Below are 11,918 nucleotides of genomic sequence, written 5' to 3'. Positions count from 1 at the left end.
CAGGTGTACCTGGTATATCTGGGCTCTTTCAGGACCTCCTAGGATTACAGGTCTGGGGCGTGTGGAGCAGGAGTGTGAGCAGGAAGAAAGTGCTCCTTGGAGGATGAGAAGCTCTTTAGAGTTGGGGTAGGGCTTTGTCCTCAGGAAGCAGAGAGAGAGAGCAAATAAAGTGCCTCCCATTGTACCCACAGCTCCCAGGGATGAGGTGACAGACTAGACTAGTGGTTTTCAACCTTTTTTCATTGGCAGACCTCTAAAAAAAAGTCAAATGGAGGTGTGGGACCCCTTCAGAAATTTCAAATGGGAGTGCGGATCCCCATTTCAAATGGGGGTACATGTGGGTATTCACATACTTTTGACTGATCATAGTTATCTTTTGTGGACCCCTTAGACATAGTCTCTAGACCCCCAGGGGTCTGCAGACCACGGGTTGAACATCACTGGACTAGACCCTGCCAGCTGTGGGGAGATGCTCCTGCGTATGATACACCCACCTGGAAGGAGAGACCTGCAGCTTCCCAGCACCACCTGCCGGGCCCTCGTGGCAGTGCAATGACACAAATCCTACTTTAAACCAAAATGTTCTTTTTTAGATTGCCCTCCCTCCTCCCCTGCATCCAGTTGTAAGTGGATCCAAAGGGAACCAAATGGCCTGCAAGGTCTATTGTGTGGCCTGGTGGCAGAGGTTTCTGAAGTTCAATAAGTGCAAAATTGTGCCTGTTGGATGGACGACTCAAATGCACAGTAATCATCATCATCATAAAACCTCTGCCTAAAGCTTGCTTAAATATTGTTTTTCAACTATTTAGTTGGTCTAATAAAAGATATCAGATTCACCCAAAGAACGTTGTCTGCCTACGTCCTCAGACCAACATGGCTACAACCTCCACCTCTGCCTAAAGAAGGGCGTTTGTGCCCCAAAGCTTGCAAGGAACTATTTTTCCACTATTTAGTTGGTCTAATAAAAGGTATCACATCTACCCAAAGCACCTTGTATGTCTAGTAATAGACTGGGGATGACTGGGTGAGCTGCAGAGTGGCAGAAGAAAAGACAGGGAGGTATAGTAGACCACAAGCTGACTCTGACTTAACAGCACAGTAAGGCTGGGGGGAAAAAAGGCTAATAACTGGAATATGACCTATGAGAAAAGCTTGGGGCAGGGGCTCCATATTCTGGAGAGGCAAAGACAGAAAAGAGAATTCGAGAAGAGTTTTCAAATACAAAAAAAGGCTGCTATAAAAAGCATGGTGATAAATAGTGCTCTGGTGGACAGGGGACAGGAATGAACTAACAGGCAGCAAGAAGATGGTCGCAAGGGGGTTTCAGAAAGAAGCATTGAACTACGAGGCTGCTTCAGCACCGGAGCCAATTTAGAATCTGATAATCCCCGAGAAAGCATATCATCTCAGAGGGACCTCCAGAGATCATCTAATGACGCCGGAAAGAAGCATTCCTTTGAGCTGGGAGAGATGGTGCAGGTCCAGTGACTAGGAGTCTTTTAGAGCAGGTTAGACAAACACTTGGATGCGATGGTTTAGACAGGGATGTCCCTGCTTTAAGCGGGACACTGAACTTGATGACCTCCTGAAGTCCCTTCTCGCCCTGTTCTTTTTCAAGTCGCTAATCCCATATATCCTCTCAGGTGTAAATGCAGACATAAATATTATTGAGAACTGAACCGTTCAACGAGGGAAATTGGCTGATGTATCTGCATGATGAAGCATGGAACAAGTCCCGAATTGGCAAGGAGCACGAAAAGACTTTCCACGGAGAATCTGCTGACTGCTGAATGGACATGTCTGCAGACAGCTCCATGACTGACGGGGAAGCAGCCCTCTAGGGCTGGACATGAGCCGTGTTGGCCAAGGTGCCTGCGGACCACACGATAGAGAAACTTGGAGAGAGAGATGAGGAAGGAGGCAATAGAGCTAAGCTCGCCAATGCCCCATGGATGTCCCAAGACGTTTTGCACAAGCCGCTCTGGTCTAACGGTTCTTACCAAACCGGAACGACACGTGATGGTTTGCACAAATTTTCCCAAGACTAAGCTGCAACAATTCAGTTGATACCTCACCTTCTTATTGGCTGGGAAGATGGGACAACTCACCCTCCGGTTGGATGTTTCAAAGCTTGGCTAGAAGCATGAATGGTATTTTGATGGTCTAAGACATCATTTCCAAGGAGAGGAACCATGTCACAATGGCTTTTGGAAATGATATAAAAAGGACTGTTTCAGGACCACGTTCTCCCCGGGAGGGTGAAATGTTTGAAAGAGAGAGCGGGACAGTCTTCCTCTGGCCGGGACCACCTCTCGTCCGGTATGTTTTTTTTCCTGATATTTGCCCTGTTGACTCCGTCCTGTAAAGTGCTATCCAGAGGGACCACTGTGAAGTCTCGAAGGAGAACAAGATCCAGCAGGCAGGTGAATGGCATCCCTCAATGAACATTTGGTCAAGCCGATGAAACTGGGAGGGTGATTTGGGGCAGTATTATTGTACCAGTTCTTCTGCCAGCTTTTATGGATAAATAGGAAAAAAGTGGGCATTGTGTTTGTCCGAGTGTCGCGGTGGTTTGGGTAACAGAACTGCTTCTGAGAAAATTGGAGCCTGGGGGAAAACGATGGAAAGGACAAATAGCAAGCATTTTATTTAAATTGGATGATGCATTTACCTTTCACCACAGTGGCAAAACTTCCAAGGAAAGTGTGACAGTTTACATTGCTTTTTGTATGCTCTGGTTAATTTTTGTATGTCATAAGTAACTGTCATTCTTACACAGAAGTCACCAGTCTGATATCCTCAAATTCACATGAGACTTCTTTGAAGAACTACTGGAGGCAATCCTATATTTCCAAGGGAGGGTATGTGTGATCACGTAGGGGGTTTTTAAGAGGAGGTTGGATGACCACCTTACTGGGGTCATTTGACCCCAGTGCTCTTCCTGCCATGGCAGGGGGTCGGACTAGATGATCTGCTCAGGTCCCTTCTGACCCTAGAAACTATGAAACTATCACAAACACATGAGAGTGTGCCTTTTGGGGCTCAATGGCCATGTTGCTCCCAAAGTAAATTCCCAGTAGAAGAGAAAACAGGTGAAAGAAAATTGCCTGTGATAAAGTCTTGCTTTAATTGTGTGAGAGGCAAGCATTTCTTGGGCAGATATCTTGTATTGGACCAACTGTGTTGTGTTAGTGGTTTGGACCTTTGATCTTTTTGTGAACTGTTACCTCACCTAATGAATTTGTTCTTACATGCTTCTGAGATGAGATCCTTAACCACCTTCCTTCTGCTTTCTGGAATTGCTTCATTGCTTTAAATGGGATCTTGCCCAATAAACCGCATCCACATGCACTAACCCCCCCATCTGCCCTTGTGCAATCTGCCCGTTCCTGATTGAAGTAACAGGTGGATAAAAATGACTCACTAAATGTGTATTATACAATGGATTTTCTCATAGGCCATGTTTTTCCATGAAAGGTTTGATGGGACTGTGTAGTATTAGACAGAGAATATTTGTCAGTAGTACTAAGAAATTGTACCTGAGTATTTTGAGGTGCCATTTAGATTTGGAGGCTGAGTAGGATGCAGTCTATTAAGTACCCCCAAATTCTGTCTGCAGAAGGAGTCTCTACTTTTCCTCTATCGTGGTGCCTTTTCTACATAGCAGAGCTCCTGGCTGATCTGCCATCATGAGAGTCCTTTACCTTCTCTTTGCTGTTTCCATCTTGATGCTCCAGCTTGCTGCAGGTAAGAAGCGGAGGGATAATCAAGGAGGATGAATGCAAACCCTTATTGACCTTGCCTGTGAACAGATCAGGTTATGATAATTCATCCCAACTTCATGTCTAGAAAAGGCATCATCTGGGGTTGGGGCAGTTTGTGCAAAGGGGGCTAGGCATTAAGTTAGGGTGGCAGCTGATCTGTGGTGGTGGGACATAAATGTGGGGAAATGGCACTTCCTCCTTATCTCATAAAATAAGTCCAGCATTGTGATTTGGCAGTGGGTCTTTTGGCCACATTTCAGTGAGTACCTGAAATTCGAAGATCTGGGTCAAAAGCTATTTCCAAAGGCCAAGTGTCCCCAGGAGCTCTCAAGGATGGTTCAAACTTAAAAGGGTTTTTGAAGCCCTCGATGCCTCTGTTGAGCCAGCTCAGCCTTGGCATTCACGATACGGCTTGAAACATCACCGCTCGGAGGGGCAAAGAGTCACAGCCCAGGCAGCAGGTCGGAAAGGAAATCGTCCATGAAGGCAATGGCCTATTCCCATCCCTTCCCTCTCTTCCTCCTAGCAGCTCCTGTCCCATGGTTACAGGGCTGCAGCTCTTTAAGTAACAAGACAACTAATGATGTTGAAGGTTCAGGAGAGGTGGGTCACTGGGCCGGCCTGGATGGGTCTCAGGAAGCGGGCTGTTCAGTGAATGAGAAATGTCAGCCACCCTGCAATCGCTGCTGCATTTACCCTGCTCTGTCCCATGATAGTGAAGAGGGTTTTTCATTGCACAGGATTCCCCAAGATTGGCTATTTTCACTGCCAGAGCCGCAAAGGGCAATGCTTCCAGCACACGTGTCCCCCAAACACCAAGTACATTGGAAGTTGTAACCAACTGGGTAATTGCTGTCAAAGGTATGTTCAAGAATCTACGGGATTGTGCTGCAGGGCAAGGGGAGACTGGTTTTCTGAAGTCTGCTTTTCCTGTTTCAGCAAGGTCAAGAGACAGTTCCCCTGCCTCAATCGATTTGACTCCCCTCTGAGCTATAAGGCTGCAGTAGGGAAAGAAACCCCTTGGCCAGGAGATAACCAAGTATCTCTGCAGTGACCCTGTCCCCCCATCACTTTTCAAGTTGAAATCAAGGGCCAGATCCTCCCAGGTGCTGTTACCACAAACTTGGGACCATTCAGTCTTTAGGAGGGAGAAAGAGAGGAAAAAGGAGAAAGAAGAGAAAGAAAAGAGAGGCAAGGGCAGCAGAGGCTAGGTTGCATGCATACGCAGGTGATTTATAAGCCCAATCTTTGCCCTGAACAATCTGCTGCAGCAGGGGCAGGAGAGCCACGAAGACTGGAGACAAGGTTAATACGTTTGATCACTACTTTCCAAAATGCAGTTGTTCACTCTTGGTCTAGCCTAACATTAGTGGCCTTGGTAAACAGGGTTTTTAATCGTCTTTCCTAGGCTACTGGTAATAGCTTCAAAGCAAGCTTATGCAAACTTTTAAGCACATTTTATTACTTACTTAGGCTTGAGCTAGGTCTGCAGCCTGCACCGGTCAGCATGGTCTGTCCCAGACTGTCAGCCACTGACCATGGCGGCAGCCTACCATGCTGTGGATCACCAGCAACCCTAAGACTTCTCTTTTTTGTGTGCAGGATTTGAAGTGGCAGATGATCTGGCCAGGATCTGGGGGGACTTGGGAGAGCTACCTCACCTGTAAGATCACTGGTTCCTGTATCAAACCAAATGTGAAGCACTGTTTCTTTGGGCTGCAAAGAACTTCACAGTCTGGAGAAACTCCAAAAGGAGGCCCCTGTATCCACTCATGATGCACATCTCGATCCCCTCTGAATAAAAGCGAGCTGCCGTGAGATTATATTGGTGACGTACACACGCGTGTCCCTTGCTGGGGAGGTGAGGTGGGGGTGTTTCTTTCATGCTTTCCTGAGAAATCCATGTTTTATCTCATTCAGAGCAGAAATTAAAATACCCTGTAGAACGTGTCTGTAGAAATTTAATTACCCTTGTCGAACACATCTGCCAACATCACTGTAGGTCTCAGTGAGCTCCAGTGCTTAGACTCGAATCCCTTCTTTTTTCCTGTTAGAAATCCTTCCTGGCCATGGTTTCCAAGAAGCTGCATCCATCAGCATTTCAGCACTTTCTCTGTGCTCCAGGACAGCTTGCTGCTCCCTCTGCCCTACTTTCTTGTGAACCTCACAGCCTTCACTTCCCCTTTGGATGGCCAGAGTGCCCATAGGACCTGGCTCTGCTGCGGAAATTAAATGAGAGCACAAAGCCACTGATCCTCATGTATGCAGAGATCTCACCGTGATTCACCAAAAGAGGACCACAGAGAAGCAGAGCAATAGCATTTAGACCAAGCTGCTCCAGGGCTGGATTCTTGTTCCCATTACACCCATCCATGTAAGTCAGAAGTAGCTCTGCTGGAGCCCTGGTTATTAAACCTGATGTAGGGAAGATCAGAATCAGGCCCTTGGTTTTGCAGAGAAAGAGCAGTACCGATTTATGCCAGGGGACTGCATTTTCTCTTTTGGTGTATCACAGATCCCATGAGGTTATTGTGATCCTGCAATAACAATTCCCTCCAGCCAACCAACCATTGGATTAGCTATCAGAAATTTCAGGGCAATTAGTGGGGGAGGTTTATAACCCCCTACCTCTGAAGGACCACAGCTTCAACTGTTGTCTTCTGTTGACTATGGGTCTTGCATTGCCACGAAAATCCCACTGCCATAAAGGGCACCTGCCTGGTACCACTGTGTGCTAGTGGGCAGAGAGCCAGGGCTAGTGATAGAAGACACTACAGAAATGTCGATTCAATGATAAAACTCTCAGGCATTCCCATGGAGCTGGTATGTCACCCAAAAGCATTTTATTTTTTTGCAAGGATCAGTCATTTGCAATCAGTCATCTGAATTCGTTCTTGATGCCATCAAGTACAGCCGGGTAGGTAGAAGCTGCAGTCCTTATGTCTAAGCTCGACTTGTCAAATAACATGTGCTGCTGCTTTGTTATAGAGAGGAGTTAGACTGAGTAACCAAAGGCTACCATACCCTTGCTGAATGGGGAACTCACTGCATTTTCTATCATTTCCTTCTTCTTCGGTGTTGCATGTTTTATGCCTAGATGTTCGTTACAGACATACAGAAGATCGACCTCTTACTCTACAGAGCAGTTTGTGGCAACAATTGGGAGTTATATCAAAAATAAAAAGCCACCTTAAGAATTCTGCAAAACAGCCCTGCCGCTGGAGGAAGTTTCATTGTGAAGGTGATCGCCTTCAAAGGAGCATAGCAAAAGTTTTAGAAAATGGGCCAGATCCTTGTACACCTATTAGGCCCCTAAAGGGACTTTGACACCTAAGCACAATGCTTTTCTGCCCTGCTCGAGTCCCTGAGAAACTGTTAATGCAAAAAGTGGATGGGTCCTCCTCTTCCTTCGTGCATGGTTGTGATGCAGTCTTATGGCAAAGAAGACAGCATGTTAGAAAAGTGTCTGCATTCATGGTTTTGCCAGGACTTGGTGGGGAGAAATAAAATAGCTCTTACATACTGAGTTCACTTAGGAGCCCAATAGGTGGAACAGGATCTGGTATTTTTAAAGAGAAATGTAATGAATAAATACACAGAAAGATGTTGCTATACTGGCAGAACAACATCTAATAATTAAAAGAGACACAACAATTAATTTGTTTTCTAATACAGAACACACAATGAAATGTGAATATCTTACGTAGGTGAACCATCCTAAAATGTTATAAAGCCATTAGCATAGCATTTCATATCAGCTGTTTGGCTTCACATTTCACAGAGATCTCTTGATATATACATCTACTCTGCAAACTTGCATATGAAATACGGAGAGTGCATGTATACAAGAGTGCGCCTCTGTCTTTACATATATATCCTCGTGTAAAATCCTTGCCCGTATATCCACATGTAATAGAAATAACAGAGCACAGAATACTGTAAAAATTGAAGAAACTGTGATAGTTTATCCCACTGTCTACATATTATATGTGAGATGTAGCATGTCATAATTAATAGGTGGGTCCTTCTAAGCATGTAAGTCACTGCTGTGGTCCTATTTTCATGTTAGCGTGGTCTGGTCAAACCCCCACAGACAGGCCCATAATTTCATTGTGAACATAGCTGACACAAGGTGGATAATAGTCTGCACTTAGGGACGTAGTGCTGCATGTTGGTACCAAAAAGTCACCTGCTCAGTCTAATAAATAAACACCTAGGATCAGCTTTGCTGAAGTCACAGGACAGTGAGAAGACCAGGATTTTCCTGAGTTCATTTATTGCTTTTGGTATAGCTTGCCATCACATGGAGAACTTATCCTCCCATAGGCAGGATCCTCTGCCATTATTTTGCTTTCTGTAACTGTTTCTTTGCTTCTAATCCTATTTTGGCTAATAAACCAACATGCAAAATGATTCCAGTCTGCACTTTGGTCAAGGGAACTGAGATGCAAAGACCCACGTGAAGCCGGCTAGAAGTAGCAGGCAAATTAAAATTACTTACCAGATATGTGCTTAAAGTGGATATTTCCTCACAGAGCAATATTTCCAGGGAAGGCTCTGAAAGTATCTGCAGTTCTATAGAGCCAATACTCTTCATTGCTAACCTACCGCAGCCCTATCACATCACTGCAATTACAGTGTATTGCAATATATTCTACGTGCTGTTTCAATTCACAGAGGCTCCGTAGAGCTCAGTCTTTTAAACTCCTCAGAGTCCTGTACAGAGTCCTTCTCTAGCACCTCTCTCTTGGTAGCATCTATTGCCACGAGGATCCTTTACTTTTTCTTTGCTGTTTTCATCTTCATGCTCCAGATCCCTGCAGGTAAGAAAAGATCCAACTGCAGGTCAGCTCACCACAGGTGTATAACATGGAGTAATAAATGAGAAAGATGGGTATGAGCCTCTGTTGATCATGCCTGTTAATGAATTGCTTGATGCTAACTTATTCTAAGTTTTTAAAGACCCTGAAATGCCTCTGCAATGTGCAGCAAAACTTACTTTGGGCTTTGGCCTAGCCCTAATGATAAGAGAGGTGCTTTGCAGCACTCCTAAAGGTCCATTCAACATTGGCTGAATTATAGGTGGTCAAAGACAAAAAAAATCTGGCAAACTGCTTTCAAACTATCCTTTGATGCAGAGACACTTGTGCTGGGCAGGAGCCAGCAGATGGCAAATCAACATCTAACTTCTGCAGCTGGCAGCTAAGAGCAGCATGTAGCTGAGGCTGGGGGAGAGAGTACCAACTGGAGAGTGCATGGCTCACTGGGATAGCTGCAGCCCTGGATGAGAAGGTAGTCTAAGGCCTAGGTTTGCTCCCATCTGGTCAGGAATTTTCCCAGTGCTATTTATTCATTTTATGTAATGAAGAGTCAATATGAGGCCTGGGGCATGGAGAACTTTAGTGGGAAGCAGGGGATGCAGGTTCAAATCCCCTCTGGATGAGGGAGACCAAGGATGCAGCTCTTCTGCTGCCTTGGCACTTGTCCTAGCTATGGGGCTAAAAGGTGCCAGCGGCTTCCTTTTCCTCCTCTGTTTCACTTCCAGCAGGTCCACGCGCAGTGCAATGTGTTTTGCGGCAGGGAGGAGCAGAATCCCAAAATGGGTGTAAGCGCCAAAGAGCTGGTTACACACCACATACACATGTAAAGCACGAGGGGATTTTCCCCTCTATCTCCTTTGCAGTCCTTCCAGCCCATAACTCTTGCACTGTCTGCTGCTCAGTAGTCCAGTTTCCTGCTTCCAGTCTGCCCAGCTGGTTCGGATCTAGCCCAAAGGATTTCTTCCTGGGGGCCGTCACACTCACCGGCAAGCTTTCAAAATATGAGCCCTCCAACCAGGGCCTGAGTTCATCGGCATTTAGGACACTGCCCAATGCAATGCTTGTAGGAGGTTTAGAGAGTCAAAATCAACCGAAATATCCTTTTTCTTAACTTCCGGGTGCGAATTACAGGGGAGCTGGGGGAGGGGGGGCTGAGTTCCCCCCCCATAAGAGAAAAGCCTCCCATAAGATTTGAAAATCATAACCTGGGGGGGTCTTGATCCCCCCCTATTGCTTTGCAGCTTTCTTGAGTTCAACTGTGTGAGCTTCCCGTTTTGTGCAGCCTTTTAAACCGGTGTCTGGGATGCAGCATTTAGCAGGGGTATTGCTTATCTGCCATCAAGGGATGACTGGGAGTAACTACAGCAGTGCAGCACTTGGAAATGCCAATCCAGCGCAGATCTCACTGTGCATACACACTGGACTGTACCCTGGGTCATGCAGAGTCACAGAGCTGTTGTGCTTCGGGGTTGGGGATGGAGGTGGGGAAAGGGGATTGTAGGAGGGATGCTTATCGCAGGTCTCATCCCACCCAGAGCAGCTCATCCTGATGCTTGCCTTGCTCAGCTTTCCCAAAGCCAGGCTGGGCCTTCAGCGCTGAGGCCAGGCTCCCACACGAGGACTGCGGTGGGAAAGCCTGGAGGGTGAGAGGAGCAGGATCCGGCTCCTTTGGGGTAAGATTTCTAGAGAGGTCACAGCACATGCGTTGCTGCAGGCCGAGGCACCTAATGCATGCCCCTTCAACTAATGCTGTGTCCAAGTGGCAGAGGGGCCTGGCCAGGAGCCCCTCACCCTCTTTCTACAGGGTCTTGTCTTTTGCACGTAAATCAGTACGGGAGAGTGTATTTATCTCACCGCTTTTCCCTTCTGCCCCCATCAGCCGAACAGGAACCGAATCCAGCCCATTTATTCACAGTCACTATGGCATGGACTTGTGTTGGGGAACTATTCAGAAGTCTCTCTGCCTGACAGCTTTGTGCTGTCCTTCAACGTCTGCAAAGGAGCTTGCCGGTTATTGCCACATCTGGAGACTCTGGCACCAGGTTTCAGGGCAGGGGGACTGCTTGGCTACCCAAGGGCATAGAGGATGAGCAACGTGCACACACGATGACTGAGCTAGCTCCTCTGACACCTCAACCTGGGATGGGTCATAGCATGTGTAAGGGAGTGATAAAGAGCGTGATAGGGTGATACAGATGTGCACAGGGGAGTTCATAGAGACACATGAAGACACATCTGCAAAACACCTCAAGTGGCTTACTATGCAGCAGGGATTCTTTAATAAGCTGTTCATTTTTTTTCTCTCAAAAAACAAAAAAGTTAAAGGAAATGGATGTTTATGGAGACCATAACAGCCCACACCCCACCTACTCCCACACCACCACCTCACATAATTGATTAGCAGATCTAAGAGAAGCTTGGTTTAATTCAAAGGAGAGAAAGGACCAACTTTATGGGGGAATTCAAGGGCTGCTGGTTCTTCTTTCAATTTATACCCTGCTCTTTTGGAGTTTCTCTGGATCAGACTCTTTGCAGCCAAAGGAAACGTTGCATGAGACGCTCAATGATGCAGCATCCACTGGGGTTAGAAATGCGGGACATCGTCCCGACACCGAGAGATCCTGCTCTGACAATCAGTCTCTCACTCGCCTGTGGGAAGAAAGGGCAATCTCAGAACTTGTGATGATATCCACGAATAATATGATGTTTTATTTCAAACTGAAAGGCACAGGGAGCTAGTCCATCACTGATGCCTGACTGCAGACATTTGTGCGAACTCCGAAACAGGAGAATTCATTTTCATTTTTTTAAAAAGAATTATTGGAAACAATTACAATGTCAGTGTTATACATTAAAAATATTATTCTTCATAATCAAGGGAGTTTTTTCCCCCATCCTTTCTATCATAAAAGGTCGGGAAGTTCTTTCATCATCCCCTTTAGCTAGTTAGTACATCGACAGCTGGTAATGGGCCTATCCAATTTTGAGGTTTTACTTTGTTCCTGATATATTTAAAAAAATGACTTGTCTTTAGTCCTGCCAGCCAGGAATATACCCTGATAGCTTTAGCTTCCCTTATTTGTTCTCTACATTTCTTTTCTCTTAATAGCAATTGCTACCTACTTTCCCCTTTCCCTGTTTTATTTTATTTTATTTTTTTACAGGTCTTATTCCCGTCCCCCTTTTCTGTTTATTTTTAATATTGTTGCCTTTGCTTCCTGAGCTGAAGGATACAGAGGAGCCCCCTGCTTCCACCCTCTCTTTCAGGTTTATTTTTCCTGGTTGACTTCCTGATGCAAAAAATAAAACACGATAAAATTGTTGTCTCTGGCCC

At 45.9% G+C, this 11,918-nt stretch overlaps 2 long non-coding RNA genes across 3 annotated transcripts in view; one reads left to right on the top strand and one right to left on the bottom strand.

The window, feature by feature from the left end:
- The first annotated feature begins 2,234 nt into the window (after window positions 1-2,234).
- Window positions 2,235-5,550, top strand: LOC109290730. 2 transcript variants are annotated; one of them, XR_002095666.1, is made up of 4 exons: window positions 2,235-2,319; window positions 3,668-3,747; window positions 4,505-4,625; window positions 5,367-5,550. It is a non-coding gene; the product is annotated as an uncharacterized LOC109290730 (long non-coding RNA). The 2 variants fall into 2 exon arrangements; XR_002095667.1 differs by having other exon boundaries at window positions 2,236-2,319; window positions 3,665-3,747.
- A 5,427-nt stretch (window positions 5,551-10,977) lies between these two features.
- LOC109290729 overlaps window positions 10,978-11,918 on the bottom strand; it is an 11,311-nt gene continuing 10,370 nt past the window's right edge. Inside the window, exon 4 of the long non-coding RNA XR_002095665.1 lies at window positions 10,978-11,233. This is a non-coding gene — a long non-coding RNA (uncharacterized LOC109290729). The remainder of the gene's footprint in view (window positions 11,234-11,918) is intronic.

Source organism: Gavialis gangeticus, unplaced genomic scaffold (genome assembly GCF_001723915.1).
Source record: "Gavialis gangeticus isolate Ggan-Ray unplaced genomic scaffold, GavGan_comp1, whole genome shotgun sequence".
Lineage (NCBI taxonomy): Eukaryota > Metazoa > Chordata > Crocodylia > Gavialidae > Gavialis > Gavialis gangeticus.
Note: the sequence above shows the minus strand (reverse complement) of the source record. Positions and strands in the feature narration are given on the sequence as shown.